The sequence below is a fragment of the Gopherus evgoodei genome, chromosome 1, assembly GCF_007399415.2.
Source record: "Gopherus evgoodei ecotype Sinaloan lineage chromosome 1, rGopEvg1_v1.p, whole genome shotgun sequence".
Classification (NCBI taxonomy): Eukaryota; Metazoa; Chordata; order Testudines; family Testudinidae; genus Gopherus; species Gopherus evgoodei.
In genome coordinates, this window is record NC_044322.1 from 254,015,289 (window position 1) to 254,041,356 (window position 26,068).

The 26,068-nt window shown below is 44.0% G+C and overlaps 1 protein-coding gene across 2 annotated transcripts in view; it reads left to right on the plus strand.

Moving 5' to 3' along the window:
- The window catches only part of WASHC1 (WASH complex subunit 1), an 83,937-nt gene that overhangs the window by 35,276 nt on the left and 22,593 nt on the right, over positions 1 to 26,068 (plus strand). The window lies entirely within an intron of this gene.

Here is a 26,068-nt window from a genome sequence, read left to right on the forward strand (position 1 = left end):
GCAATGTACATTGGTAAATTCTGGCTCCTTCTCAGGCTCAGGTTGGCCACCCCTGGGTCAGACACAGGGACAGTGTCTGGATGCTCCTCTGTACCAATAGGCTTTAAAATAAGTCAAATCCAAATCTGGGTCCAATTCAGCAGCCTGGTGACTGTCCACAGAGGGAGCTCAGCTAGAGCTGTAATAGCTTAAAATTGAAGGAAATGGTAGGAGACAAGAGATTGAATAGAATTGAGTAATTATAACATAATTCCTTTAAAATAAAAATGTAAATATTGTCAAGAATTAGCAATGCAGGATTCTTGCTCACCTCAAAAAGGGCAGAGTATCTGTTTCTTTGAATTCTTCTTAAATCTCTCTCTTGAAGTAGAGGAGCAGAATATTGAATTTAATCCTGCAGCTGAGATACTTTGGATGCCATTGTCATTGAAATGAAGCCATGATTACTTAAGTCCTTGTTCCAGGTCTCTAGCAACTCTTTAACATTCTGGAGCAGTCTTTGTCCTTGAACCCCATCCCCCAGAATGGCAAAGTTCAATCAGTTATGCCATAAATGACTTAAAGGCAAAGACTTGAACTTGATTAGAAAGCTGTAGCCTTCTTTTATACTGCAGGCCTTGTTAGCATAGCACAAAATGTGCCATTTAAAGGAATGATTGAAGCACTCATAGAAACAGATTGAAATTCACAGATCTGCTACTAGATGCCACAAGTGAAGAAATGTACATTTTAAAGACTAACTAAAAGCACCAGTATTAATACAAGATGTTTGGGAAAACACGAGAAATTATTTTGTAGTATCTACAAAAGCATCCTTATAATGGGTGGGAAAGTGTTCTTACTGAATGCTGGATCTTATATCAGAGGACAGAGAACCTTGGTGTGCAGGCTACTGAAGATTCTATCCAAGAGTGCAAAGGGAAACATGACAAGGTTTTAGCCATATGCTCAATCACTGAAAATAAAATGTGCTTCAGGTGCAATCAGGTTAAACTGCTGATGTATCAATTCTCTCTTTTAGTGTTTAAGAAGCTAACACTTAACTGGCCTTAAGCACAGTGCAGGAGGTAAAGGGGGAAAAAACCTCTGACCACCATCTGCCTCAGGGTTGGTTAATTTTAAAAAGAATTTCCCCTGCTTCCCAGTGATACTTGAGCATTCCACCAGAGAAGATTTTCTGTTTGCTTTTATCCATGTTTTGAAATTTGCACTGAGAACAAGGAAGACTGATCAGAACATAACATATATTTTACAAAAAGCACCGTACAGAAGAGCACTGTACAACCTTGGAATATCATTTTATTTTTTTTAAAACCTTGCTTGAAAGTCTCTCAAATTGCATCAGATCTTTTGATGAGGGGAAAATGTCAATTTTAGGTGACAGCTCTCCAGTTCTGTTGTTGAAGTCTGATCCTGACACTTAAGACAAGATAAACTCCTGCAAAGGTGTGTAAGGGTGAAACCAAAGAATAGAAGAGGGATAGGAAGATGCACTTCTGTGTCTAGTTGCTTGTGGTCTTCCAGCAACTTAATTGTTCTCATCTCATCTGGTCATGATATTTCAGGTTTGTGGGGAAAAGAGGCTCAACAGTACAATAGTATATCTCTTAGGTCTCAGTATATAGGAGCAGTAACCATGGTGATGCCCACTTTTTTAATCAAGTTGCCAAGTGCTCCCCAGAAAAGAGGTATCCAAAGGAGTCAGTGGCAACCTTTCCACACTTAAAATTAAGTTTCTGGTACTGGATATATGAATACTTCCTCTCATGTTAAAGATTCTGTAGCAACCCCCTGGAAAACTGCTAATCAAACATTCATTTAGTCCAATCAAATTCAGTTCACACTGGTTTTTTTACTTCATTCTTTACTTTCTTTCAATAACTATTTTACATGTCTAGGCTAAAATTAACTTCTGCCACCTCTCGCCCACTCTGACTTAGCAAAACCTTTCTAAAATTTTTAAACAGCTGAGATTTAATGCTACGGATGTCACATGTGCAGTAGCTGTCTTTGCCTGTTGGCCAAGGATCTTGAGCCAAAATAGATGATTCTGTAGATGGAATGAAAGTTTGTTCCAGATTCATAACCAGGTTTCTATTAGGAGGGGAAAAAGAGGCATATGTTAAAACTGCTGATGGAGATGCAGGTAGGAAATAATACTTCTGCCTGATCATTCCTATTTCACCAAAGGTGAGCTTAGTGAGTGGTCAAGCTGAATGGCTAAGTTGAAAGGGATTTAAGAAATGAGTCCAACTGGCCACTGGCTGACTGCTTAGCATATTTTAATTCTTATGGTGCCTAGAACAGAAGTACATAGAAGCAGTACACGCAAGCCAAAAAGACAGGAATGTTCTGCCTTTCATGAAATACTAATGTATCATACAGTGTCCAAAAGCACAAACTAAAATGATGTTCAGTCTAAAGGCTGACTGCAGACTTTGGAGTGTGATCTGAAGCGCTCTGAGTTGGGGCTGTGACAGCAGCAGGAAGTTTGGAAGGCAGAAGAGCAGCGGAGGGTGGGAGGAAGGTATCCTAAGCCATGTCAAAGTTAGAATCAGGACTCACAATTTGTCAGACCACTCTGTTTTATTAGCGCAGCGCTCCACCAATAACACCCAGATAATGTGAGTGGCCATGCAAGACCCAAACAGTCTTATTTATACAGATAAAAGAGCAGGAATTAGACAAAGGGACAACGAAAGCAAAACAGTAAAATTCACCAGGGGCATAGCATGCATATCCTATTTCCTTACTAACTCTTATCGATCTAAGGCTAATACTTCACCAATTGCCCTTAAACGGTGCAATTGTTCTATGTGAATGTCTGTATTCCTGACACCTGGATTGCAGCATTCCAACAGTTTTACTTAAAGGTACAGACAGCATTTCTTTAATCCTTTCTATTTTCACAATATAATTCATTCTACTTTCACAATCCCTCCTTTTGGTCAAGCGCACGCCATGACCAACAATTACTGGGTTCCACAAATTAACCGTTCCTTATCTCATTGTTCATCAGTGATGTTCAAAATCATCATATTAGCACTCTGTTTTGGGGCAGTCATCTGGGTGACACAATTCTGGATACAACAGGAGATTAACTGAAAGCATACAAAAATCACTAAGATTCCAAACAGGATAGTTAGGGCTCCCTGAAACAGCCAGTTTCCTATGCCAGAGAAATTGAACAGGTTACTTAGCCACTTCCATAAAGAACTTGACTCTTCATGGGGAAGATATGCGATTTTGTTCTAAGTGGCTAGCGCGATCTATTACCTCATTGGTATTGTCAGGTATAAACACACAACATTCTTTTCCAATGAGAGCACAGGTCCCTCCTTTGGCCACCAGTACTATGTCCAATGCCTGACGGTTTTGGAGGGCCACCTGTCAGATCGCCCCTGTTTCTTTGGCCAGGGTTTTTAAACTTTCTCTGGTTTCATTTGCCATTATTTTAACTACTGCTTGTAACCTCAGGAGCCTCTTTGCATGGTGTATTACTCCCCCAGGTGGGATAAAGGAACTGCCAATAGCCTCTGCCCAGGTGTCATTACTGTTCCATGTTGTGTTAAACGGACAAGGTCCTCCAGTGAGGTCTGGGGAATAGAATGAGTAGCCAGGACAGGAACACCAGTTTGAGAGTGGGCTGGGATGTGGCTGCAGACCTAGCATTTAGAAATAATAAGGGTCTGAGCTATCCACAATTGCTGCTGGATAAAAGAATTGTCATTGTGGACTCCCCAGACCTTAAGACACCAACAGCCGAGGAACAGGCACCACCAGAGGTGCATGTTGGAGGCAGGGCCCTTCTGGTTCTAACAACCTCAACTGAGGGAACTGCAGTCACAGTTTTATGTCCACCAGGCAGCAGGCGCTAGGCTCACTACTGCTTCTTCTTGGGCCTTGCTTTATGTAGTCGTCTGCTTCCGGCAACCCTTACGAGAGCATAGATTGTAAAGTATTGAAGGCTGTTCTTCTACATCGTCTTCTGGAGTCAAAATTGACTCTGTGTGGTCCTGAGGTGGTGATTGGTTCACTGGGGGTGGTGCATTTTTACACTGCGAAGCATGTATCCACTCTGAGATGCCAGACAGTTTAACAGCCGTCGGGATAGTAAGCACTGCCTGGTGATTCTTTGATGTTCTTTAAGGCCATGTCTACGCTTACAGTTTTGCAGCACTGGTAGTTACAGCTGTGTTCGTACAGCTGTGTAGGGCCAGCGCTGCAGTGTGGCCACACTGACAGCTACCAGCGCTGCAGTGTGGCCACATTTGCAGCACTTGCAGCGTTACTGGGAGTGGTGCATTGTGGGCAGCTATCCCAGCATTCAAGTGGCTGCAACGTGCTTTTCAAAAGAGGGGGGTTGGGTGGAATGTGACAGGGAGCGTGGAGGAGACAGACAGAATGGATTTTTGGAGTTGACACTGTTCTCAGCTCCCCTGCCTTGCAAGTTCTAAGGACTGTGCCTACCTTCAATCATTTTAAAAGTTCTAACTCCCTTCCCCCACTCCTCTCTCATTCACTAAATGCAAATTATGTACTTCTAAATACCCGTCAGACCAGATCAGCAACTGCTCAACACGGACTTCCCCCTCCCCCTCTGCCGTGTGAGAGTGCTGTTGCTCTCTTCAAGCAAACAGCTGTGAACATTCCAAAGTAATTCCCCTGCCTGCCTCTGCTCACTCAGCAAACAGGAGCTGTGTTTGTTTTTTAAATAAGCAGTTTGGCTGAACTCCGAGCTCTCCCTTTCTTCCGGTTTGTTGTGGATAGGAATTCTGGGATACCTCCTTATACCCCGGAGGTCAATAAAAGCGCTGGTGGGCGTCCACACTTGCTGACCAGCGCTGGATCACCAGTGCTGGAATCCCTACACCCAAGGCTCGACCGGGTGTACAGCCAGCGCTGGCCGTGCTTTGCAAGTGTGGCCACATCCTAAGTTGCAGCGCTGTAACCCCCTCACCAGCGCTGCAACTCTCTAATGTAGCCATGGCCTAAGTCTCTTTACTACTTCTTCCTTGACTCTGGCTATAACAATGGCTTTCACACCTTATCTCTTCCTGATGCATACCTTTCTCATTCACACAAATAGACTGAGAATACAAACAGTAGTATTTTATATATAGAAAAAAAAAAGGCATTGCAAATTAAACCTTGCTAAGTTTTACAATTGATAACTAAGACAATTTACACTAAGACCCAGGCCTTCAATGTTTCTCTAATTTACTTAACATAGACACAATAGAGAATCCTGTCTCTTACTAACTAAATCTTAAAGAGTTAAGAGAGGGCCCAATTTGTAATGCATATGGGAAAACAGAATCTTATAGTCCCAGGGGGTTATTTCTTTCTGCTATTTAAAAAAGTGGCTAGCAGGATGAAATCAAATTATACTTTAATTCTTATGGGACATTATAAAATCCTGCTCCTACAACATATCCCCCTTTTGACACTAAGATTATTAATCGCTAGTGTCACTTCTTATTTAGTCCGCGTAATAGAAAATACTGGGAGGTGATTTGGGCCTGTGGCTTTAGCTTTGCATACATTTGTTTTATCCAACAGCACATTTTAAACATTGCAATTAAACACATACAATTTAAAACCAAACACAATTAGGGGTAGTAACATTAGTATGCTAGTAGTTGTGAGAGACCATCCAGAAAATATGTTATACCAATGGTAAGCTGTTATGTCTTTCTGCAGTGGCAATTCTTAACATGTCCCCATTTGCGTGTATAATGTGAATGGTCCAGTTTTCCACTTTTTTTTTTTTTAGGAACTATGTTACCTTTTTACCTTTTAACAGATGATTGGTAACTGTTTGCCATTCAACGCCAAGATTGATAGAGAACTCAGCTAAATCAGTGCTTACAGTAAGCTGAGACTTTCTTTTGTTATTGTTGTGGCAAATAGTGAATGTGATTATTAGTAAACACAGTACTTATATTACATTTACATTTGTCTTCTGGTGGGTTACTAACACTTTTTAAACAATTTCCCCCAAGAATTAACACATACACATAGCCCATTATACAGTACTTTGGTCTCATTATTAATTTTATTTCACATACAGGATTCTAGTGAGATGTCTTTACTACAGGGCTTTGGAGCAACAGGCATGGATAAGCATGTCCACTTTGTACAACCTGTAGTGTTCAATAGTTTCCCTTTCTCCACAGCCCACTGGCTTGAGGTACAGGACAGCCAGAAAGATCCCAGGTGCAATCTGGGGAGTGGGCTAACCTTCCATGTCTTTGCTTCCAGAGCCTGTTGGTGTGCGATTTTAACAACAATATCTTCACTTAACAAATTTTGTCTCACCGTACTGGAGACATATTGCATCCATTTATATTGCTAGGTATCAAACAATGATTTTTTTTCTTTGCTTTAACAAATGCATTAAAAACTTAATATTTTCTATTACCCAAAACATCTTATGTTCTAAATATCTGCATTTTAGTACATTCCATAGCTATTGCAGTATTTTTTTTACTTACATTTGTTCTGTAGCTGGTATTAGCTTTTTAGGATATTTTGAAAGACAAAAATAACATTTTTCTACCCCTTTTGGGGTGGCATTGATTATTGCTTAAAGATTCCATCCTTTTACAAATACTCTTCCTGATTGCAGGCAAAACAGAGGAATTACCCCATATTTTCCTGTGTTTTTTATTCAATAGGCAGGCCAGGTTTTAATTGATTCTACTTTTTAAGGGTTATGGGGAAATTATTCCACTGTTTAGTGATTAAATTCATGAGGTGGTGTACCTCAAGTTTTTCCTCTTATATAGCAGACCAAGTTTGTAATGTTTTTCCTGCTGTGTTAACCTTTAAGTATATTCACAGGTAATAGCTGAGAAGCATCAATACCATATTACTTTAAAGGATTTTTCCAAAAATCATACACACTATAAGTTGTTACAGGGGTACTTACTAACATCAAATTTATTTTAATGTTTAATATTAACAATAACATTAGCATCAAATCTATTAAAGATATCTTGTTATACCATGCCTTTTATGTAGGCAATTTGTTTGCTGACCAGGTAGGTTCTTTATTTGCAGCTTCTTTTGTGCTGGCAGTTCTCACCTTTCTTTATCAGTTAGGTAATTTGCATCAACACAGGGTTGGCTTTTGGATTCAAAGCCATCAGCAGAGCTCAGAGACTCTCTTAACAAACAGAGATCTGAAAAAGAAAACACAGCCTATTGCGGCTCTTTTTGGAGCCCTAATAGGATTTTAATTCAGTAGCACGTTTCATTTGCATTTCTTTTACCCCCTTCTACAATATACACTGCACATGTCCTAGGGAAAATGGACATTCCTTCTATACTACAACTTTTTAAAAACATTAGCCATATTAATTTTTACATAAGGTGTAACTGTTTGTTTTGTTCTGACAGTTTTCATGTACCCTTATAAAAGTGACAGTCTGATTACACAGAGCCATTTTAAGGCTCAGTGTTTTTAACATTGCTTCTTTTTGTTTTGTGCACCTCACCTCTGCTGTTGCTTCAGAGGGTCACTGTTAATTTCTTATTCTTTCATTACAGCTTTTATCTGCTATTGTTACAAAAAAAAAAAACCCAACCAAACAAAAAGACTTCAGAATCTCTCCCTATTCTCCTGATTTTGACTGCCCTATTGCAGCCATGACTTGGTCTTTATTTAAAAATATTTTAATTTTTGTAAAGAATCAAGATACTCCTTAAGGGTTAAATGCTAAATCCCAAAGCCAAACAGCACTAATTACCTGAGTCTTGCAAAAAGGTCTGTCAGTTTTGCAACTTTGAATTAAAGAGTCAAATGAATTTTTAGTGGCATTAAAAACAAAAACAAAACCAATTTATCTCACACCTAGAAAACAGGAGTTTTACAAACCAGATGTGTTGGTTTAGATTCTTAGAATGTTACATATTTTCACAATCAAATAGTTACATACACATTTTCTTTTCCTTAACATTTCTTTACGCTGCTTTGTTTTTACATAGCTGTGTGTGTGTAATGTATATAATATGGATTATTTACAGGCATTCTTCTGGAAAAAGGGCCCATTTTCCCTTCAGAATGGCTGCAAAGAAACCAAGAATTCTCTCTCTTTAACATGGTCCTTTTTAACATTTTCCACAAACTTTAACTGCTTAATTTTCTCCAGCCTCTGTAGAGTTAACTTTTCACTCTCTTTTCTTAAATCACTTGTTTATGTCCCAAAATGACACCTTTATCACCTCAGATTTCACCATTTTAAGTATTGTTCCAGGGCTTCATGCCTGCACTTACTGCTTTTCTTACCCCTGACACTATTCCCTTAGGGCTTTCAACGTGTTTCTTTATCTGTTGCTTGCCTGCTTGTCTGGGCCCGATCCTGCATTTTTTTCCAATGAACCGTTTGTGAGTGATATTGTGGTCATTTCACAATTTTGAAAGAAATGTTCAAGGAAAGGGACCAGGAAGGGTGGGGGCTAGTTGAGGAGCCCACCCTCCTTGCTGAATTGGTAGTGGAACACTGAAGAATCAGTTTTTGAGGCAGACAACAAAGGGGAACAGAACAAGGAGCTTTTTGTCCTTTTTACAATGAGATGGGAGTATGAAGGGGGTTGGATCGATCCGGGGTTTGGAGAACGAGGTAAAGGGGAGCGCTCAATCTCGTGGTGGGAGAGGAGGCTTTTAATAAAGCTTTTAACTTATTATTTGAATTTTTAAGAGAGGCGAGTTTTGATTTTGTCCACCTATGATTTGCCTCTTGCCACCACTGCATGAAACAATTAACCTCTCCTTTAGCCAATTTAGCTTTAGGTTGGCTGAGTTTGTCCTTTAATACGTCCACTCAGTCTTTGTTTCAAGATTTTAACAGTGGCCACTGAGTTTTGGGATCCCCCTGAGTTAGCCTAGACCATTTTTCTAGAAATTTACAGGAGTCTGGACCCTTTTTACAGGAGTCCGGACCCATCCTAAATACATAAAATGAGCCGGCGTTCATTTAGGGAACGGTCCCGACTTAGATGTCTGGTTACCAATACAGGAGGACTTCACACACCAATCTCACAAGAAGGAAATTCGGGTTCGTCAGAGCGATGCGCAATGTAACACACAAAAGAAGCCCACAGGCTACTGCTTCAGTCGCCCTTGCTTTCACACCAGGGGTTTTACCCAAAGTGCAGTGCGGCTGCGATTGTGCAGATTCCACTCACTCAGACCGCGGGGACAGGAACCCCTTGGTAGGCCGATCCCCAGACAGAGATGGCACCCAGACTCAAACACTCCACAAGAGGACGGATAGACACAAAGACAGGACAGTCCTCAGTCCGGACAAAACACAGAAATAATTACCTGACCAGATTCCTGATGTCAGATCCTGGGATCCCTACCAGAACAGAGTGGGAACCAACAGGTTCGATGGCGTAGACCTCACTGTGGCTGTGCGCCTTTCCGCTCTAGTGGAGGACCGCTCGGGCCAAATGCCCAGGTGCTGGCTGCCACGGTCATCCTACAAAAATGGTCAGGAATCACACAGCCCCAGTGAAGACGGTTGCCATCTCGGTGGGACCTCCAAATTGTCAAAGTTAGAATCAGGACTCACAATTTGTCAGACCACTCTGTCTTATTAGCGCAGCGCTCCGCCAACAACACCCAGATAATGTGAGTGGCCATGCAAGACCCAAACAGTCTTATTTATACAGATAAAAGAGCAGGAATTAGACAAAGGGACAAAGAAAGCAAAACAGTAAAATTCACCAGGGGCATAGCATGCATATCCTATTTCCTTACTAACTCTTATCGATCTAAGGCTAATACTTCACCAATTGCCCTTAAACGGTGCACTTGTTCTATGTGAATGTCTGTATTCCTGACACCTGGATTGCAGCATTCCAACAGTTTTGCTTAAAGGTACAGACAGCATTTCTTTAATCCTTTCTATTTTCACAATATAATTCATTCTACTTTCACAGCCACGACCTCTGGGTTGCCCACTGTCAAGGCTGAATCCCCACTCTGTCACTCTGAGTGCAGAAACTGGGAGCCTGCAAGGATTCTAAAAATTAATACTTGCCATTCCAGGCTTGTATTAAACTCCCAAGATTACAGCTTTTCTCTGACCTTGGCTTGGTAAATGCTGCCACCACCCAAATGCAAAAAAACCCCTTGGACCCAGGAATAAGCACTTAGGAATTCCTCCCTGTGGGATACCCTAAAGCCCTTTCACCCCCACCCTCCGGGGAAGAGCTGAGTAAGAAAACAAAGGAAATTAGCTGTTGCCCCCAACTAATCAAACAGCATATGCACAAACCTCTTAGGACACCAAAAATCAAATCCTGTTCTTATAGCACTGCTACTCTGTGTTTCTGCAGCCTAGAGAGAGCAACCACAAACAAAGGAAAGTTTCTTTTCCCATTTTAAAAAGTTCTAGCCTTCCCATTGGCTCTTTTGATCAGGTGCCCACTTTTTTTTCTTTACCTAGGGGACTTTTTAACCCTTTACAGGTAAAGCAAGTCAAGAACAGCTACCAAGAGGGATTTTACAGCTAACTGGCTGGCTGAGTGTCCATCAAAGGGAGCTACCTCCCCCTCCCTCCTTTGTTTATCACATCCACCACAAAAGATTTTCAGGCACTGACAACAGAGATACCCATTGGACCTTCAATCTGCTGATAGAACAACGTGATCCATTAAATAACTGGGTTTCAGAACAATGTTGGGTTTTAGGATTCTCTGGATTCTCAAACTGTGATGGGAACTCAATAGGTAGCCAGCAGATATCACGGAGCACAAGTGATATGTTCTCCAAGTGATCCATTCCACTCAGAAGCTGCACTAGTGGATGTTTCTGAAGGCTCATCCAGGGCTGTCAGAATGGTGTGTTCCAGCAATGCAGGACTGATGTGATACAAGCATGGATTAATGTGGCAACGTTCTAAGTTTGCAGTCTCCAAGTGTGGGAGGAAGAGGTGGCATTTTCTGCATACCCGAAAGCAGACTTGAAGAGAAGGTGAAAGTATTCCTTCCTCAGAAATTCCAAGGCATCGAGTTATTCATAGGTGACTCAAGCAGAAGCATCTGCAGGAGTAGGTCAGTGGCATCAAAGCGAGTAGTCTGCACCCAGGTCTAAAACATGAATAAGGATGAGCCTTTCTGATCCAGACCTGTGACACCTCTCCTGTGCTCCTCCATGCTAGAGCTGTGAAATAGACAAGAAAGCCTCTGACAACTTGGGCTGTCACCCCAGGGTGGGGTTGGGGGGGCTCTAGCTAGAGCCTGACTTCCCCCCAGATTCCTCTTTCCCAGCCGAGCTGCTGCCTGATCCCTGGCAGGTAGCCCCCCATACTGCCCCTCTCAAGTTGGTGGAAGTGCTCTTGGTGAGGATGCGCACCACTGACAGAAGGAGGGCAGTGTGGACATGAATCACTGCAGTAATTACTGTGGTGGCTATAAGTCGACCTAACATAGGTTGACTTAAGTTTGTAATATAGACATGCCCCCAGTTTCTGGAACACAAGATGTAGCCACTGGGAAAAAGTGCTGTCTTACTGCCCATGCTGTGAGGAGGTCCATGTCTATGCTGTCGGCATTACAGCGACACTGCTTTGGCACTGTAGCTGTGCCACTGTAGTACTGTAGTGTAGATGCCTCCTCTAGTGATGGAAGGGGTTTCTCAGTTGCTGTAGGTAATCCACCTCTCTGAGGGGTGGTAGCTAGGTTATGGTAGCCTTCTTCAGTCAACCTAGCCACATCTCAACTGAGGGTTAGGTCAACATAGCTGCGGTGCTAGGATTGCCAATTTTGGTTGGATATATTCCTGGAGGTTTCATCATAGGACCATCTTTAATTAAAGATACATTTTTATTTTCCTGGTGACTCCAGGATAATCCTGGAGGGTTGGCAACCCTCTATGGTGTTCAGGAGTTATGAAAAATTCATACCCTTGAATATTGTAGCTATGTGAAACTAATTTTGAAGTGTAGACCAGGCCCAGTGTGACTGTTCCTGAAATGTCACGTGGTATGATTGCACCCTCAGGAACAGTGGAGACATGAACTTCAGCTTACTCTGCTGCCCACATCAACCCTATAACCATGCTTTGCCTTCCTGCGTGTATGTGCCCTCTTACCCTGACATCACTCCCAATCTCCACTCTCTTCATAACTTTCACAATGAGCAGCTCAAGCAAAGCTTGAGGCCTTCTGCAAACTGTGCTCTTGACCAAGGTCATGTGGGCTCTTCCCTCCCTTCAGCCCATTACCTGCTTCAGACTGCTCCTAACAGCAGTGTGGTGGAGGAGCTCTAGTCCCACAGCTTGGAAGGTGAGCCAATCAAGAGTATTCCAGAAAGAGGGGATCACTCTGGAGAGTCCTAGAGAAATAGTGGATGGAGATTTCCTGTTTCCCCAGTCAGGGGAAACATCCAGTTTTTTCCCTAGGTAGTTTCAGTTATCACCCCACAAATCTGTCACCAGGAAGCAGCTTGTACTCCACATCACTTAGCGCTGAAGCATGAGCAGAGGGGAGAAAAATCTCACTGTCATTTCAACCTGTCCCTGGGACACCCCTTCCCACCATCCCCAAAAATAAATGACAAAGGGCTTGTCTACATCAGAAAGTTGCAGCGCTGGTGAGGGAGTTACAGCGCTGCAACTTTGAAGGTGTGCACATCTGCAGGGCATCACCAGCGCTGCAACTCCCTGTTTGCAGCGCTGGCCGTACTCCCGTTTTGTCTCGGGTGTAGAGGATCCAGCGCTGGTGATCCAGCGCTGGTAATCCAATGTAGACACTTACCAGCGCTTTTCTTGACCTCCGTGGAAGGAGGAAGCCTCTGGTAATCAAGCTGGTCTCCTTTCCCGGTTTGCTCTCTCGTTCCCGGAACCCCGAGCAAGCAGGTCTCCTTCCCTGCGGTTTGCTGGGTGGCTCCGGGAACGCGAGAGCAAACCGCGGCGAAGCTGGTCTCCTTCCCCGGTTTGCTGGGTGGCTCCGGGAACGCGAGAGCAAACCGTGGCGAAGCTGGTCTCCTTCCCCGGTTTGCTCTCTCGTTCCCGGAACCCCGAGCAAGCAGGTCTCCTTCCCTGCGGTTTGCTGGGTGGCTCCGGGAACGCGAGAGCAAACCGCGGCGAAGCTGGTCTCCTTCCCCGGTTTGCTCTCTCGTTCCCGGAACCCCGAGCAAGCAGGTCTCCTTCCCTGCGGTTTGCTGGGTGGCTCCGGGAACGCGAGAGCAAACCGCGGCGAAGCTGGTCTCCTTCCCCGGTTTGCTCTCTCGTTCCCGGAACCCCGAGCAAGCAGGTCTCCTTCCCTGTGGTTTGCTGGGTGGCTCCGGGAACGCGAGAGCAAACCGCGGCGAAGCTGGTCTCCTTCCCCGGTTTGCTCTCGCGTTCCCGGAACCCCCCTTGAAGCCGCCCAACAGCGCTGCAGTGTGGCCACATCTAACACCACTTGCAGCGCTGGTTGCTGTAAGTGTGGCCACTCTGCAGCGCTGGCCCTATACAGCTGTACTAATACAGCTGTAACAACCAGCGCTGCAAAATTTTAGATGTAGACATGGCCTTAGCCTACAGGTTTGGCAGCACTGTCTGAACTGGCCTCAACTCCCTCCGTCCTCCTGATGTCACTGTTTTCCTGTGCAATGTGATAGCTTTACCTTCTCAACCAGTTTCCATCACTGAACTCCCACACACAGGCTTGAGTCCTTTCTCTTCCTATGGATGAGTTTCTTCTATTCAGTCAGCCCTGAAGGAGGAGACGCAGAGAAGTCACTTCATTTTATAGGCATGACTTCCATCAGGGATTTGGTGTGGAGGAAACTGTCTGGAAAATAACATTGAATAGCTTGAAATGTGTATTGCAGACGCCTACCAATATAAATGGGGGGAAGGGGAAAGAAGAGTGCAAAAGGTCTGCTCTTCATGCTTGGCTGGCACATAACTTCTCTCTTTATGGTCCTTTTTCTTTGACTAAATGTGGTGCTGTCAATTGACTTTGTCTGAAATTCAATAGGATTGAGATCTCAGAGTGTAAATGCAATCTTTATGTCAGAAAAAAAATCTATTTCTGGAGCTAGCAAACACTCATGAAATGAGGAAAACTCCATTTATAGAGTAAGGAAAGAGAAACCTCATTTGTTGAAGAAAAAACCCTGTGTATTGACAGAAAAAGAAGGGTCTGTTTCATGGGGGGAATGTGCCATCCTGTGAGATTGGAGGTGTGTGGGGGGGGGAGAGAATGGAAACATTTTTGGGGATTGGGGTATTATTTAGGTATAAGGGTTTTGTAAGTGCACTTTACCCCCTGTTCTCTAAATAGGTGAGCCTGTGTCTCCTGTGGCAGCTGCCTTTCTTAATTTATCCAAGAATAGTGATCTTGGCATCTGAATTAAAGCACCTTTTAAGCAAATGGGGCTTGAACTTTTTACTACTAATACCATGGTCTTGGAGCTGCATTCAATAGCTGTTTAAGAGGAACCTCTTGATTCGGATGAGAAGTACATGAGCACTCCGCATCAACAGGATAGGGCTTTAGGAAAGAGGGTATGATGCTGTATGGCTGGCATTCTGTCAGTGCCAGTGCTGTGGTAAGGCTGCAGAGTAGTGGAATGTTTTTTTGATTATCTAAGATATTTGAAGCACCTATCACCTTAGTGTGTCAGCACCAAATGTAGTTCTGTAGAAAGCACGAGGTCTGTGTTTGCTCCATGGAGTGAATTTTTTTCAAAGCTTATTTTTCCTCTGAAAACGTGGCTTTCTGAATATGGCATTGTTCAGAGTTTTTCTTGCTGGTTCCATATTAAGGTGCTGATTTTTTAGATGTTTTTCTAGTCTTGCAAAAACTAATTCTGAGCTTTGAGAATCAAGCTGTGTTCTTTCTTTCTGAGGCATGGTCAGTCAAAGATTTTGCAGGCCAAATCATGCCCTTCGTTATACTTGTGCCTACTGCACAGGTTGTGAGTTCAATCCTTGAGGGGGCCACTTAGGGATCTGGGGCAAAATCAGCACTTGGTCCTGCTAGTGAAGGCAGGAGGCTGGACTCGATGACCTTTCAGGGTCCCTTCCTGAGATAGGTATATCTCCATAAATTATTATTATTTATTATCTGCCTGTGGGATTGGATGGCTGTTACATAGGACATATAGTTTGTCCAGCAGAACCTTTGTTATTGACTGTGATGTGCCACAAGGAGAGAAGCCAGCATGTCTGTCAGAGCCCAGGTTGCATTTGTGGGGATGGTACTTAGAAAAACTTCTGTGCACTGAGCAAATTTGAGCAAGTATTAAGGAGATGCAAGAAAGATGGAATACCATTCTTAATGATTTGTCTACAATACACTTTCATTTTAAGGAAGTCATTACTTAGGACAGATTTATTCAAAAGGTGGGGCCTTTAATTGCACAGAGGTAAAGAAGATTACCTGTCTATAGTTGTTCTCAAACTGGGTCACTGGAGAGCCATGAGCTGTTTGAAGCCGAATGGTGGAGCATCTGTCTGTTCAAGCTGTGACAATTCTGCTCAGTGGAACCCAGTCTGAGATTCGTTCTAGGGATGTGTTGTTGTTCAACAGTGTGCGCTCTGCCTCTGATATTTATACAGTCTCTCTGGTGGAGTATCATCTTCTTAATGTAAACCCTAGGCCATAACTTTTTTCAGTGGTGAGCCCGATGGCCCCACCACTCTGAGATTGGCTTGCTGGCTTCAGTATTTGTGTTTCTCACAGTGGCTCCTTCCACTGGTTCCAAAGACTGTGAACCCCTGTTGGGGTCTTAGCCTTTTTGGAAGCTGTACAACAAGCAAATATTTTCAGTGACATAGGACAGCCATTTCAAAATAAGACAGCATATATTAGTCACCTGGAACATACTATTTTAGGGTCACAGGGTTAGAATGGTAGAGTAAAATGTTCATGCATGGCTGTCTCGTAGCTTGCTAGCCTCTTCTTTTTTCAGTTCGGTGGGCCCTTCTTTGCCTTGGTCTGAGAGGTAGACTCCCTGCTTGCAGAAGGTGATCCTGGATCCTTTCAGCTCACTACATGGGGCAGCCCGCATCCTTCGTGTTCACACGTTTTGTCTCCCTTGCCTGGTATTAGAAGTTAATTCCAGTCAGCGGTCATCCCTTGCCTTTCCAAGGAGCTCCGTTCACATGTTGACAGTTGTTGATAGGCATGTCTGGGTTGGTATGAAAACTATGTGACAGATACCCATCTCTTATTCTCCTAATCCATGAAAGAAACGAACCCCTTCATTCCCACTAGGTAACAGTACAAAAGTGAGTGGGGGAGACAGTCACACATTTTTTCATAAAAACAATACAGACATTTCCCATGTTCTCCACAGGGTGTCAAAGGTTTTTCCTGGGCACCTAAGCATAACCCCCCGAGTGTGTAAGCAAGCACTGTGATCTCTTCAGGGGAGGTGTTGGGGTCACAACTGGAGGGTAGAAGATGAGCCTATCTGAAGGAATGTTCATTTGCAATACAGAAAAGTTGGAGAAATACTTGGGTACAAGTAGGCTTGTTACCAAGCCTTTGCTGCTAGAGTTAACCTTTTGAGATAGAACTGGGAGCTGAAATTAGAAGCACAGGTGAGGAAAGGAACATGTCAGTGAAGGGGGTTTTTTTGTTTGTTTTTTTTTTAGAGACAGTGATAAACTGGCAATAGGAATGAACTGATAACCTGTCAAGCAGGGGCTTTGAGTTATTGGGAGAGGATATTTTCTGGTGCTGCTGGACTTACTAATCCTGGAAAAAATGATGAGGGATCTTGACATTTAAGAACTAATTGGCAGTAGTGATCACAAGATAGTGATGAAGATCTCTGGCACTAGAACAAAAACAGCTAGAAAAATGTTGGCAGAAAAACTTTGAACGGTAGGGCAGGGAGGAGTAGAGACTGATTTCAGATTGATACAATGAATTGTAAGAGGGTTTAATTACTACAGCAAATACATAGAAAGAAGTGAACACGTCACCAGAAAGAACAAGGACTTGGATACCATGATGATGGGCAACTCTTTAAAAGCCCAGGTGACCCACTTACCAAACCTGCTGGCATCCAAACTGTGGGGGAGGGAAAGACAAAATGACTGGCCCTCATTAGAAGGTGCAAGTTGAAAGGGGATAGAAACAAGTGGGAGAAGAAAGCCCGAGCTGCTCTGGCAAAACTGTCTGTGTTTCTCTTAGGGCTAGTCTATACTGGCAATGTTAAAGAGCTCTCCCAGCGCTCTAAAAACCCACCTCCACGAGGGGCATAGCTACCAGTGCTGGGAGCACAGCTACCAGCGCTGGTGCACTCTCTACACTGGTACAGTACTGAAACTTGTTGCGCTCGGGGTGTGTGTTTTCACATCCCTGAGCAAGAAAGTTGCAGTGCTGTAAAGTGCCAGTGTAGACAAGCCCTTACACAGTGCAGGTTACAAGCTCTGTGCTTGTGGGATAGACTGCTTTGCCATGGCAGGCCCTTTCTCTGACTTGGGCTTGTCTCCTCCTGAACAAGCTAACTTTAGTTATACATGGATGGATCAGTGTTTTTGTGATGGATGGCATTTAAATTATACACTTAGACGTACAGGAGTTAGTGTTCATACCAGGACCATCTTCTGATAGCTTTACTGACTGGCAAAGTGTTGAGGGCTTCAGGTTATCAATACCATGCAAAGAGAATGCTGTTTGATCACACACTCCATCAGAGGGTGGGAGAATACCAGAAATAAAACAAATTTGTTCATTGATGAGACCCCAGTTTGAGGACATCTGAAGGGGCTTACATCTTTGGTCCAGAGAATGGGGGTTGGGGGGGAAGGGGTGAGTAAGCTTAAGCCTATGGAAAATCTTGCTATTTATTTACTCTGTGCACTGTTGTTATAGCCATGTCCTTCCCAGGATACTGAATATTACTTCACCCACTTTTTCTCTCTATTTACTATTATTTAGCCTGGAAAAAGAAGTAGGTGTAGGAGAGATGCATTGCAGTGCAGAAGTACTTTAAAAAACAAAAAGTGGGTGAGGGGTTCAGAATTAGTCAAACCATTACAAGTAAACTGCAGCTGGAAAACGTGTGGCCACCCATGGGAACGTAACAAAAAGAAAGCTCAAGCTAAGTAGTGGCTAGAACAAGAGCCTGGAAATCAGAATTCCTGGGGTTCTATTGCTGGCTATCACAGCCTGGCTTTTTGAATGGGGACATGTAACTCTGCCCGCTTGTGTCAGAGGTATTGAGGCTTATTTAACATTTGGGAATTGCTTTGAGCTCCTGGGATGAAAAGCAGTGAAATTCAAACCATTATTAGATTAAATACACAGAGAGGCCTTTTTCCCCAGAGGGTGATCAGCATGTGGCATTCTGTCCCAGGGAAAAGAAGATTCCACATACTAGAATTTGGAGGTAGGAGGAGAAGAATGGCTAGTGCTTTGAACACTGGTTATCTTTTTTTTATTTTTGTTCGTGCATGGAAAAGTTTGCTGTTAGTACAGCACCTAGCACAGTGGGGCCCCTAGGTGCTACTCATAAGAAATAACAACATGGCATGGGATCATAAGATTTGCACCAGACTGTATTGAACAATTGGCCCATCATGTCTGGTATCTTTCAGTTGGAGGATCTAAACATATTAATGAATGAAGTCTGACACACCTGTGACGTAAATATTACTCTTTTTTGCATGGGGGAAACTGCAACAAAGAACCACATCCCTAAAGTCATGTAGAATGTCTGTAGCAGAGACAGGAATTAAACCCTTGAGTCCTGGGCTCCAGCCATGAAATAGCCCTTCCTTTAGGGTGTGTCTACACTACATTTCCCTCCGTTGTTAGCACAGGATGCAGCTCCCCGTGGATATGCTAGTTATGAAAACACAAGTGCTTAACACTCTGGGCACCACTGATGAGAAATGCTAAACCAGTTGTAGACTAGGCTTAAGGTGCTTAACAAAGGATTCTGATTCGTGTGTGCACAGGATTAACCAAACTGTCAGATTTGAGATTGAAAAGAAATTTCTCCCCAGGATGTATTGGGAAATACCTCTGGAACCCTGATTGCAACAGTAAATTTATAGCTGCTAAGTGTGTGGGGGTTGAGCCCGGGGAGGGAAAGATCCTTAGCGGTGGTCTATGAATAGGACAAAGTTGTGGTAGCCTGGACTTTCATTTAGGCCTGGTCTACACTGGGGGGTGGGTGGGGGGTTGCTGATCTATGTTACGCAACTTCAGCTACGTGAATTATTTTTGAGAGTGAAAACATACTCTGTAATATAATGCACACAAGATCCTGCTGCATGTAACCTGACAGTTCTGATCTGTGTGAGCTCTGAAAGGAAGTTTGGGCTCTAGAGAAATGGGAGTATATGCTAACACTTAGACACCTGCAAATCAGGCTCAAGGAGTAATCAAAGTGTGATAAACATTAATTAGGGTAATAACCAACCCCTTACTGGAGGAAGAAATGCTGATTACGTTATCTCACTTAGGATTTCATTCTGTCAAGGATGGTGCTAGATGACAGTTTTTGATTACACTTACTCAGACATGAAAAAAGACTCTAAAAAGCTGCTTAAATGTGAAGGAGAAAGAGAGCAGAAGGCAAACAAGCTGCATTTTTTTTCTTTAACTGAGTGATTTAACTTATTTGACTTTCTGGTGAAAACTCTTATTCACTGCCTTTCAAACTTTTAAGGGGAATTGGTATTTTTAATGGACTCTGAATGCTTCCCTGAACAACCATAAATTGTAAGTGTCTTTGCAGCTTTTTTCTCTTGCCCATTCCTCCACTGTTATGAGGAAATGCTGGCTGGCGTGGCAAAGTGATTAGTGGTTAGAGTATGGGATTGCTTGTCAGGTGTCCTAGAATCTATTCGTGACTCTGCCATGGATTACTGCATGACATGGGGTGCTTAATCTCTCTGTGCTCGTTTACCAATCTGTAAAAGGGTGTCCTGCCCAACACCCAGAAGTATTAAGGCTATGTATTAAGGCTTTATGCACACTTCAATCCCTAGGTTCAGAGCTTGCTCAAGCCAATCTACTGCCCTAAGTAAAACTTCAGTGTGACAGCCCCATCATACCTCCTTTAAAGTTTGCAGCGAGGATGGGCTCCCCATCTGACCCCACAACCCTTCCAGTGGAGCCGCTCAGCTTATCCACAGCGGGACCCAAGCACCCTTCCCCCACCCCCACCTGTTAGGCCCCTAGCAGCATCCAACTGGCCCCCGCACGTTGAGCTCCTGCTCATCTAGACTCTTCTGTGGAGGAAAGTTACTGTCACTTCAGAATGGGCATCCTTGGTCCACAGGTGTATCTTGGGCACAGTGTCAAGACAAAATCCCATTTACTGTGTATTGGCCAAGGCAGCAGCATTTTGTACAACTCCAGACCATGTAGTGCTCTCCTCTTTGCTCTGGCTAACACTCTCTATTCACCCCTTCAGGGCCTCTTCCAGAGTCCTGCAGTTGTTATAAAATTCAGGATGCGCTGAACCAGGAGCTACTGCTTCTAACCTTTGCCTCTAACCCGCCCTCCCACTGAGAAGGGTAATTTAAGCAGGGCCTTCCCATTTTATTACCTTACAAAAACTTTTGGTAAATGTTGGAACTCCTGAAAAAGCCAAGGGCTTGTAGCGTTAACCTGACAAGTGCATGTAGCTGATCGGATAACTCTGCTAGTATCCCCTTCCCCTCCATGGAGCTCTGTGCCACCACTCATTGAGTCACTCAGTGTGGGTGTCCAGGACTGCAGCTCAAGCTGACACGGAGCCAGAGGCTGGCTTGTCCCTTGTATATACAGTACATTTTTAGGGAAAAGTCATTTAACACTTCAGCTGCTTTATCCTCGTGTGCGCCCTCATTTCTCATTCCATTCTGTAATGTTCTTTCTCCTTGGCTGATCGCTTACTTTTGTACTTCAGATATAAAATTGGAGTTACTTGGTATTCCAGGGAGATCTATTCACAGCCTCTCTTTGCATTTCTGATAATCCTCCGTATTTGTCTAACTTCCCCATACTTCTGGTCCCTCTTCCCATCTTTGGGTGACCTCTTACCCATTGAATCTGTCCAGGACCTAGGTACTGATTGTGAATCACCTTTCTCTGCCTTGACCCATCCCACATGTAGTTGATTCCAAGGCTTTGTCTACACTTGCAACAGAATGACAAAACTTTTGTCGTTCAGAGGTGTTAAAACACACACACACACACACACACACACCCCAAAGACAAAATTTTAGTCAAGGAAAAAGGCCGGTGTGAACAGCGCTTTGGCTACTGCCACTCGTTGGGAGTGGAAGTTTTTTGCTGGCCGGAGAGCTCTCTCCCGCCAACAAACAGCGGCACTGCGCACCTTTTAGCGGCATGGCTGTAGCAACATCGCCATGTCGCTAAAAGGTGCGTAGTGTAGACAAAGCCTAATAAAGTTTTTCCTCAGGTCCTTTAATATGGGCTGTGTCTTAAAAGTCCTCTGTACTGCTTTTGTATCATTTCTAGTTGAAAAGTTGGCATTGAGACATGCTTTTTGGAAGCACCTTCCTTCACATCTGGTCCATCTCTGATCCCCTCTAATCCCATATAAATCACCCAGGCTTTGGCTTCGGGGACTATTGGTTTGTGATTGTCCTGCCCAGAGACACTTTCATAGGAACATAGGATTTTTGCCAGTGCTGGATTAGACTATTGGTCCATTCAGGGGTGGCTCCAGGCCCCAGCATGCCAAGCATGTGCTTGGGGTGGCATGCTGCGCGAGGCACTCTGCTGGTTGCCGGGAGGATGGCAGGTGGCTCCGGTGGACCTCCCGCAGGCGTGCCTGTGGAGGATCCGCTGGTCCTGTGGCTCCGGTGGTCCACCAAAGCCGTGGGACCAGCGGACCCTCCGCAGGCACGCCTGTGGGAGGTCCACCGGAGCCGCCTGCCACCCTCCCATCGACCAGCAGAGCACTCCCCGAGGCATGCTGCCTTGCTTGGAGCGGCGAAATGTCTAGAGCCTCCCCGGGTCCATTGAGTCTAATGTCCTGCCTGTAGCAGTGACTGCTGTCTGATGCTTCAAATCTTCTCCCCATTGGAGGGGGATGTATGAAAAATGAGTTACAATTCTAAAAGCTCAGTGTTGAGGATCTCCCAATAAGGATATGAGTGGATGCACAGGAAGTGCTGTTGTGGAGAAACTGGCCATTGACTCGCTGGCTGTAATCAGTGTCAAAGAGGTGGGTTTTGAAAGGGATGATGATAGTGAGATGGGATGGAATATTCCCATCATCTGGTGTGGCAGGAGCAAGGAGTTCACCTCTGACAGAAAGGAGCTTAAAGGAGCAAGTTGTGTGCAGGAACAGATGAGATCTGTGCTAGATAGCTGGAAGGCTTTGAATGTGGAGTGGTGCATGTATCTAGTGAAGCTGTGCAGTTGAAAGGATGGATTTAAAACCCATCTGGATTCTAAATCTGGATTTAAAACTAATCCATTAGAAAAACCTGTACTACCTCCCCTAAGACAACTGTGTTTTGGGTGTGGGGATATTGTTGTTCTGGTTTTGAACTAGGATCTGTACTTAAATATGGGTGATGTAGTCATATTCCTTGCTCAGACACTTGCTCAGACCCTGCGTGTGGAGGCTTCGTAAGAGTAGGGGGAGAGATCTTGCTGCTTGCATGCTCCTCTCTGGAGCTCCAAAGTGACACTGAAACCAAGAAGGGAGCGTCTCAGGCAGAACGGAGTACTGAGAGCAAGATCACCAACAAACAGCAGTGACTAATACGAGCACAATCCGTTTAAATACTAATAGCACTGTCTGCTGTTTAGGGTTCAGATGGTGCATTCTGTTTACATGGACCAATCCCAGACCCCCCGCTACCTTTTTTTAACAAATAAAACCTTACGCTTACCCCTCCATTTTAAATACATGGCTAAAACTTACCTAACGCAGCACTCAGAGTAGAGCACTTTGCCCCATAAACAAATGGAAGAGCTCTCCAGCCCTTCAAGTGTCCTGCCTTTTCACATGCGTATGGCCGCCTCCTGGAAGTGAACTCTCATATCACTGCAATAGAAAGGCTGAAGCTTCCAGAGAGTTCTTTAATGGGAGTCTTACTATTTTATGTGCTTTTCAATGGATACCTGTACAGTACAGTCTTTCTTAGGGAGAACACTGAGTTTTCTTTAAACTTATATATATCAGTGTAACTTGAAATTTAAACTTGGAACATTATAGTGTAGTGTAACTTCTAGGTCCCTACACATGTGATGAGTATTCACTGCATTAGTCGGATTGAGGTGACTGAATCTTTATTTTTATACTTCCCTTGCTCAGCAAGAAATAGGTTAATTCCTGAGGATTGTATGTACTGCTCCTGTAATAGGTGCCCCTAGCCATACCACTGCAGGCTAAGCTTTTGTCAGATCTGCTAAACTCAGCAGGATTAGGCCTGGTAAATCCTGGGATGGGAGATCACAAAGGAAAATGCAAGGTGTGTCAGGGAATATATCATTGGTGATTCAGTGCAGCGTACTCTTATATTTGAGTTGGTATTCAACAGCTTCCCCAGGGGAGGGCTTGCTATCTCCAAGTGCTATCTTTAGATGGGATTTGAGACAGAGGCCCTGATAACTAGTGATCATTATTTTTAAAAAACAAACTCCGTATTTCCTTTGCATGCAGTTTTCATCTTCACTTCCTGTCCTAGTTGTGATAGTAAGTTGTGCACCAGCTGCCATACATAATCCATCTAGAGGTGGCTACATTTCAGTGATTCTTATATAAGTAGGGCTTGTAAAGTGCTTTGGTGGAGAGGTGCTTTTTTCTCTTCTCTCTTCCCTGCTCCCTGACCACTGTTTGTGTGCAATAGTTGTACTAGTCATACGTGGCTTACTTGGGAGAGAAATGTAGCCACTGTTTCTGTTGTGCCAACAGGAAACAAATGCTGACATGTTGACCATCATAAAGTACTTCTTTGAGCTATGTGACTTTCATGATGCTGGAGTGCAGGCCAGGGAAGGAAATGGAGTTATGGGAATCTCCACTCCTGTAAAACATGGCGAGGTGGAAAACCAATGTCTGCAGAACTCCGATTATTGAGGAAAGAACCTGCTCCTACCATCTAAATGTTTTAAAAGCAATGAAAAGGTGGGGAGTTGGCTGTCCCATGGAATTGGTAGTGGGATAAAGTCACCTCCAGGCCTCTTAGAATCTGGCCCAGGTTGTGGAGACAATAAATCATTCCTGTCTGATGACCTGGGGTCTCTGTTTAAGCCATGTACCTGTGCAGGCATCCCATGGAGCTGCCAGCTGGGAGGGTAGAGGGTAGCACTCCAGGGCTCTAGCTAGCTCTGCTATTATATGGTTGTCCTCACCATAGTAGCTGAGCCCCTCACAGTCTCTGATGTATTAATCCTTGCAACAACTCTGAGGTAGGGAAGTGCTGTCATCCCCATTCTATGAGGGGGGGCCAGAGAGCACAGATGTGTCCTCCTAGGCCATACAGGGAGTGTTTGGCAGAGCCAGAATAGACCCCAGGTCTCTGGACTCAGAGTCCAAGTCCACCACATTAGCCATAAGGCTCCCCTTCCCTGGGCTGCTTTCAGGGCTGTTGACTAGGAGGAAGGGGATGCTCTGGGGCTTCCCTTTCCCTAGTTGCTTCTCAAGCCATGGCAGTGCTCAAGGGCACCTCTTCTCACAGCTGCAGGCAGTGGGGGAAGGGACTCAACAACTCTCCCTCCAATCTTTCTGCATCGCTCAATGAAAGTGAGGAGGAGGGCGTGGGATGGAGAAGGGATGATAAGGAGAAGTAGGAGGAAGGTGAGTGAATGAAGAGGAGATGGAGTGAGGGAGATGGTCAATTGTGAAGAGAAGAGACTGCTGCTGTGGGTCTGAAACATGAGCTCAGGCAGCCGTTCATTCTGCTTGCAGATAGGGACACACGAAATGGACAAATCAATACAGCGTCTGTGAGAAACTTGTGCCTCCTCAGCCTGTCAGGATTCTGTGAAGGAACTAACAGAAGAGCGGCACAGGGAGAATCAATACATTATATCTGAACTTTCAAAAAGCCTTTGACAAAGTCCCTCTCAGGAGGCTGCTAAGGAAACTAAGTAGTCTTGGGTGAAAGATAAAGTCACATCATGGATTTTAGGCTGGTGAGAGAGGAAAGCAAAGCAGAAATAAACGGTCAATTTTCAGCATCAAAGGAGGTTAATAGTGAGGTGCCCCCGGGAGCTGTACTAGGAACAGTGTTAATCAATACTCTTATTAAGGACCTGAAAGAGTACAGTGAGTAGCAAAATTTGCTGGTGATACAAATGTTGAAGATAATAAAGACTAGAGAGATTGTGAAGAGCTTCTGAAGGACGTAGCAAAGTTAGGCAATTGGGTAATGCTATGACAGACGAAATTCAGTGAAGACAAATGCTTTGTAATGCACACTTAAAGGAGCGACTTGAACTACTCAGAGAAGCCATGAGCGTATAAATTAACTGGAACCACTCAGTGGAAAGGAAGGGTGGGTGGTGGGAAGGGAATGAATCTGGCCACTGGGCTTGTACCGTAAAACCACTACATAGTCATAAAAAGAACAGGGGTACTTGTGGCACCTTAGAGACTAACAAATTTATTTGAGCATAAGCTTTCGTGGGCTACAGCCCACTTCATCAAATGCATAGAATGGAACATATAGTGAGGAGAAATATATACATACAGAAAACATGAAAAGGTGGAAGCTACCCTACCAACTCTAGGAGGCTAATTAATTAAGATGAGCTATTATCAGCAGGAGAAAAAAAACCGTTGTAGTGATAATCAAGATGGCCCATTTCAGACAATTGACAAGAAGGTGTGAGGATACTGAACATTAGTGTAATGGTCCAGCCACTCTCAGTTTCTATTCAAGCCTAAATTAATGGTATCTAGTTTGCATATTTATTCTGGTCAGCAGTCATAGGAATTGCCAGTCCAAAATAAGTTGATGATCTCAGTCCTGTTCCTTATGGTCAGGTGACCATGTCATATTGTAAGATCTCTGGGACAGGAACTGTATCACTTGTGTATTGTACAGTGCCGAGCACACAGGTACTTAATAATAAATAGTGCCTAGCTCTCATTTGGTGCTTTTCATCCATAGAACTTAAAGCAC